We start from the raw sequence: 6,822 nt of genomic DNA, 5'->3' as shown, positions 1-6,822 counted from the left end.
GATGGGGAGCTGCTGCAAACGCAGACAAAGCCTTGCTCCCTGCCCTCCACCCCATGCTGTGTGGCCCAGTGGGCCAGCACGGGCCCATGTCCGGGGACTGGGGACCCCGTTCTAGACAAAGCTGCAGTGCATTAGGCCTAGATAATGCAGTATTGTCTCAGCTGCCTGCTGCTTCTCTTCGGTCTGGTCTCCACCTTCCTCCTTGTCTGACTTCATTAAACAGAAGTCAGCTCAATACTCTGTGACCGGAAACCATTCTGGCTTCCCTGTACATCAGAGTACATGCCAGGCTTCTCCTCGGGCCCCATGGCCATGTAGGCTCCATATCCGCCGTCTCTCTGCCTTTGTTTCCTGATGGCCTCCTGCTCTCTTGCTCTCTGGTCTTCTGGATGGTCTCTCTTCTGCATTCGCTCCCACCTTAGGGCTTTCGCCCTTGCAGTGCACTCTACCTAGAATCCTCTACCCTACATTTTGGCATGGGTTGGTATATTTGTCGTCTAGGTCTCTATTCTGATGTCACCTTTTTAAAGAGACATTTCTTGACCCACTATACTTGAAAATACCCAACTTCTCCCCCAGTCTACTCTTGTTTCCTATGGCTCTTATCCAAGCACGAACATTTTCACTTATTTATTTACTTGTTTGTCATCTGATTAATTCACTAGAAGTGTCCTGTTCAATGCAGTAGCCACTAACCACATGTTGCTGTTACATTTAAATGCAAATTAATTAAATCAAATGTAAAGTTTAGTTCCTTGATTGTAATAGCCACCTTGCAAATGCTCAGTAGCTATCTGTGGCTAGTGGCACTGGACAACAACAAGGCAGAACATTTCCGTAAGCCAGAAAGTCCTGTTGGATGGTGCTACATTGAAACAGGAGTCCCAGGGGCCAGCAGGTGGTGTGGTGGTTAACGCGCTGAACTCCCACATGGCCAACTGTAGTTCAAGTCTCAGACCTGGTGGCTTGAAAATCATGCCAGGCACATGTGCAAAATCCAGAGAAGAGAATGGAGGAGAAGAGACTGTGTGGCATGACCATCCCCGCTTGGGGGGGATTTCTTACTTTTGCCCCCACTGTCTCTCTCTGGTGAGAGCACTGTTCTATGGAAACCTCCCTCCTCCCCCCAAAAAATAGGAGTCCCCTAAGGGCAGAGTCACGCAGGCTAGTTCACTGCTGAATGTCCAGTGCCCATGACTGGTGTGGTGCTCCGTAAGCATGAAGGGATGAGTGAATGAATAAGAGCCTTATGCTTTTCAGAATTTCCCTCATAACTTGAATATTCATCTTCAGTTCTTCCATATTCCTAAATAAGCTTACGTTGCAGGGTTAAAGTAAAATTTGTTTCTTAGTATATAGGGGGGGGATTGGGGAAAATACTTAATCATTATAATGGAATCTCTTCCAATGCTTTTGAATGGGCCATCTTTCACCTCTTCTTAGTCTCACTTAGACGCCCTCCTTCAAATGAAGTCCTTGTCTGACATCCAAGAGAAAGCCACTTTTTTTCCCATCTCTATGCAGCATGACAAACCATTTTCCTCTCTTTATCTCTATCTTTATCTCTATTGGCAATGTATGCACAGGTTTTTTTTCCTAACACTCACTATGGCTATAGTTCTCAGAAGTTGAAAATACGGAATGTCTGTGCCTGCGGGTGGTGCTTGTGCTGTTTTTTGGAGTTTATCTTGTGAAGAAAAATCATACTTTGCAAAAGCTCATGAGCTTGCAGTCCCCTGTATCACAGTGAACTGGCAGGGGCTGCCGCTGCATAAGGATTGTGGCTGAGTGTTGATTAAAAGCAGCACTTTCCCTCTGGCTTGCTTCAGAGCTAATACCCTTATAAATTGTTGCTATGAACTTTTGAACTCAGAGAAGCTTCAGAATATATGTAATAAGAAAGAAGGTAATCCAGGGCTGAGAATTTGTGTCTTCCCCAAAACAAATCACATAGAATAAAAAAACAAGTTGGATTCTTGACTTTTTAATGGTTTCTTATAATTTAATGTTTCACAAATGATCTGGAACCTTTATACTGCATATAAAGTTTTTAAAGAACAGTTCTATATGCAGTTGTCTAGATAAGAAATCATTCCATAAAGTAGATATAGAAATTATTTTCTAATAAGAATAGTTTAAAAACAATACTATATCATTTTTGTTTTGAGACAGAGGACATATTTAAGCACAGAATAATTTACTAAATCATGTTCTGAAGTCTAGAGTCTAGGAATTTATTAGATTTGGACTATCAGATGAATGTGAAAACATTTAAATTTGGGATAGGTTTCATGTGTCATGTCTTCCTGCCTGAGTAACGACATTAATTTTAAACTTTGAAGTCAACACACGTAAGTAGTAGATCCACTGTATCTTTCTACAAAAGCTCAGCGAATTAGTGAACACTCTCATTTAATGAGACATTATGAGAGAAATGTAATGGCTATTAGAAAATTGTATTAAATTTATTTTTTTTGAACAAGAGAAAACATAGTATGTCTTTTTAATTTTTTTTTTATTTTTAAGAGGTTTTTGCTCTAGGGCATGTGCACTCGCCAGACAGATAGACAGAGACAGAAAGCAAAAAATCACCCCCCAGGGGGGGATGGCCACGTTGCAATCCCTTATCCTCCATTCCCCACTCGGGATCTTGGGCACGCATGCACACGTGCCCGGCGTGAGTTTTAAGCCACTGGGTTCAGGACGCGAACAGTGGTTGACTACGTGGGAGTCCAGCGACAGCCATTAGGCTAACTGCTGGTCCCGATGTCTTTTTAAATTTTGAAACCCGTTTTTAGGTTTTTGCAATGGGGCATGTATAGTCACTGGAGAGACAGAGAAAGACAGTGAGTAGGAAAGCGAAACCAGCCCCCCAGGAGGATTGCCATGGCACAATCCTTTCCTCCTCCGCTTGCTTTCTGGGATTTTGTGCACACAGGCACACACGGCTAGTATGCGTTACAAGCCAATCTGGGATTTGAACTGCACTCGGCCATGTAGGAATCCAGCGCCTTAACCACCATGCTACCTAGTGGCCCCACATGTCTTTGAACTCTGAATGACAAGCTAGAATGTATAGACTTAGACAGAGCTCTCATTCTCTAACGTGTTGTTAGTCACAAATAACAATGCCCTCAGGCATCTCAGGAGGGGACCTCAGGTCACAAGGATTCCCATGTAGCAAATATAGGTAGTCAGAGAACCTGCCAGATTTTGCTTTGTTTGTTTGTATTAGAAGTTTTTGCCTTACAGGAAAGTGGGATGGCCACACTGCAGTCCCTTCTCCTCCATTCTCCTCTCAGGATTTTGGGCGCGCGCGCGCACACACACACACACACACACACACACACACCCAGCATGATTTTCAAACCACACTAGGTCCAGGACTGGAATCACCGTGGACTATGTGGGAGTTCACCATAACCTCTGCACCAGCTGCTGCCCCCCCTGTTGGGTTTAAAGAACCCCTTCATGCATTAGGATTGATTATCTGCACTTGGAGGGAGGCTCTTTCATGCAGAAGTGAAGAAACTTTTTCCTAGGAAGGACCTGAAACCACTTTCCCACCATTCTCTTTTGGATTTTGTCGAGAGTTTGATGTCAGAATTGCTTTTGGCTCACGGAGAGAGACCTAGATGTTGAGTAACACGGCCAGCCTTTCTGCCTGAAAGACTATCCCACAACAAGCAAATGCGCGGGAATGCTTGGAAGCGCTTCCAAAGCACTTCAGATGTCTCCAGCAGCATCCGTTGAACAGAATGCCTGGAATGGCGTCCGAGCTGGGGACGATCTTCCAGACAGGCTGCACAGTCCGCCTGAGAAGCGAGTTTCTCTCACGCGACAGCCCGTGGTGCCGAGAGCTGTCCTGGTAACTGGTAACCCAACAGGAGCCTGCTGGCTCCCACCCGCTCCAGCGTCTCGCACCCCGGATCCTGTCTTATCAGCCGAAGAGGGAAGGCTTTTGGCCCCATTCGTTCTGAATCATAACCTTCCCACAGTTACTTGCTGTGTGAGTTAATGAATATCACTCAGCCTGGGTCTCCATTTTCTCCTCTCTGAGGTGGGCGTGATTGCACCGTTCGGCAGAGCTGTCAGTTCTAGAAGTTAGGCATGCAAACTTGGCACATGGTAGTTGTTCAAAAGCAAGGCTGGGAGGGACCAGCAGTTAGGTTCATGGCTATGTCGCAGGACTCGCATGCGCCCTATAGCAAAAACCTCTCCAGAAAAAGAAAAGCAAGGCTGGGGGAATCAGGAGCAAGTGGTTGGTTTAATTGTTCAAGGACTGATGTTCTGGGGTAATGGATGGGGCAACGGATGGATGAGGAGAGAGGAGTGAAGGGGTCATGGAGTCCCCAGAGGGCCAGGAGCCCCACACGTACCCCAGGACTCCATAGGCCAGGGCCACTGCAAAGGCTTCTGGGTCCAGTGCTCACCCTCCTTTGCTGGGCTGGGGCCTCGCACTGGAAAGATGCCTCTGGTGTGTGTAGAGGGAGGGAGACGGAGATGGGGCGGGCTCTTGGAGACCGAGCGTGAACCGGGGGCCGGAAGCAGTCATGCCCGTCCCCGCGTGGGCTGCTGTCCCCGGCCCTCCAGCCTGGCCATTCCCAGTACCCCGAGCCTCTTAGTCCACCCCCAGCAGACTCTTGTCCACACTCTGTGCCCCCGGGCTTGGTTAGTGAGCGGAGTCCTGCCATTGGACTCTCTCCCCAGATGCTGTCTGTCTCTGCTGTCACCCGGGGGAGTCACTTTCAGCACCCCCTCATCCCTGCTCATCACCTTTATTTAAAAACATTTATTTTACTATGGGAGAGAGGAATACCTAATGAATAAGGTCATTCTTAGACGGTAATTTCTATTAAGATCTTACAGACGTGTGTCTTTTCACCATTGAAGTGCAGAATATGTTTCTTCGTAATTTATTCAGGATATTTAGAAGAACAAGAAGCAAGTCCATCTCTTTAGTGTCATAACATTTCTTAGCTGCAACTCTTCTTGGAGTAAAGGAGAACTCTGGTTTTTGTTCCTTTCTCTTATTTTTTTAAACAGTTTATTTATTTATGTATTTATTTATTTTTAGATTTTTGTCATAGAGTCTGTGCACTTGCTGGAGAGAGAGAGGGAAAGTGAGAAATCACCCCTCGGGGAGGATGACCATGCCACAATCTCTTTTCTTCCATTCTCCTCCCGGGATTTTGGGCACCCACACACATGTGCCTGGAGTGTTTCAAGACGCCAGATCTGGGACTTAGACCTCAGGCCTGGCCATGTGAGATCCAGTGCCTTAACCCTCACGCCACCTGCTGGCCTCAGAACTCTGGTTCTTTGGATTCCATTTACTTAGCACTTAAAGTTCATATTGTCATGTTTCTGTGAGATTTCTCTAGGTGTACTCCACGAGAAAAAGCATTACCGTACATACCAGAGGTCTTCATCTGGATGATCAGGAGAGGGAAACAAAGACCACTTAAAAGGTAAAGTCTCTAAAAACTGGATGTATTGGGTCATTGGAAAAGCTGTGACATATTTTTCTATGCAAAAATGCACCATGACTTTCCCAATGACCCAGTATATTATCTAATTAAGATTTGTCCTGGGGACCAGCAAATGTTGTATTGGTTACATCACTGCATTTCCATGGAGTCGACCACAATTCAAGTTCCAGATCCTGTGTCTTAAAACTCACACTGGGCTTGTGTGCTTGTGTGCCCAAGATCCCGAGAGGAGAATGGAGGAGAAGGGATTGTGGTGTGGTCATCCCTCCCGGGGCTGTAGGGAGGGGAGAGTGAATTCTCACTTTCTGTCTTTCTGTCTCTCCAGTGAGCACATGCACCCTATAGCAAAAATCTCTTAAAAAAAAAAAAAAGATTCATCCTGAAAAATGATGAAAATAAGTTCATTAATGCCTATATTTAAAAAAATTCAGATGACATCTTTTGAATAAATTGGTAATTGAGTCTGGCAACAAAATTACACATTTACATTACATGACATCACTTTGTACTTGGCTTTATAGTACATCGTAAGAGACAGTTGTGTTTGCAAAAATGTTCCTGGGCTTCACCCACTTACCCAAAGTCCTCTCTTTATCTTTATAGTCAAATTAGTCTCTTGTGAAGGATCTATGGCATCATCCTCTTTGTTGATATCTTTCTGAAATGAACTCTTTCAGCTTTTCTAGTGGCCTAGGTGTATTTAGGATTTCCAGGATCACTTTCTCTGCTATAAGGGGTCCCGGACCCTCTGCAAGCTTAGCAGTTTCATATCCAACTCATGTGTGCTGGGTCTGCATTGCACAGAGGGTTCAAAGCCTCCAGGACACCGTGAGGTTCCAAAGAGAGGAAGTACTTTGCACAGGGAAGCTTGATGGGACGTTTTCATGAAAAAAAAAAAAAAAGACAGTTCATGAATATTTTCATGTTGTGATGATTTTTACATCTTCATGCAACCTTGAACCTGTGGGAAGTGAGATAGCTAGGGTTCCCTGTGTAGGACAGCTGTCATTCCCTGCCCTACAGGGCCCCCGCATGGTCTTCGACACTGTGTCTGCTCGCGCTGTCACTGGCCTTCTCTGAACACACTGTCTCTCAGCATTGTTTTTTGTTTTTTGTTTTTTGAGAGATTTTCACTGTAGGGCGCGTGCGCTCACCAGACAGAAAGAGACAGAGAGACAGAAAGTGAGAAGTCACCCCCCAGGGGGGATGGTCACACCGCAATCCCTTCTCCATTCTCCTCTCGGGATCTTGGGCACGCACGCACACGCGCCTGGCGTGAGTTTTAAGCCACCGGGTCCGGGACGTGAACCACGGTCGACTACATGGGAGT

The 6,822-nt window shown here is 45.8% G+C and overlaps 1 protein-coding gene across 1 annotated transcript in view; it reads left to right on the top strand.

Moving 5' to 3' along the window:
• Positions 1-6,822, top strand: part of SNCAIP (synuclein alpha interacting protein) — a 145,614-nt gene that overhangs the window by 26,519 nt on the left and 112,273 nt on the right. The window contains exon 2 of the mRNA XM_027767854.1: positions 5,385-5,471. The gene's annotated coding sequence lies outside the window, so the exon portion shown is untranslated. The remainder of the gene's footprint in view (positions 1-5,384; positions 5,472-6,822) is intronic.

The sequence above is a fragment of the Tupaia chinensis genome, unplaced genomic scaffold, assembly GCF_000334495.1.
Source record: "Tupaia chinensis unplaced genomic scaffold, TupChi_1.0 Scaffold144806_1, whole genome shotgun sequence".
NCBI lineage: Eukaryota > Metazoa > Chordata > Mammalia > Scandentia > Tupaiidae > Tupaia > Tupaia belangeri.
Note: the sequence above shows the minus strand (reverse complement) of the source record. Positions and strands in the feature narration are given on the sequence as shown.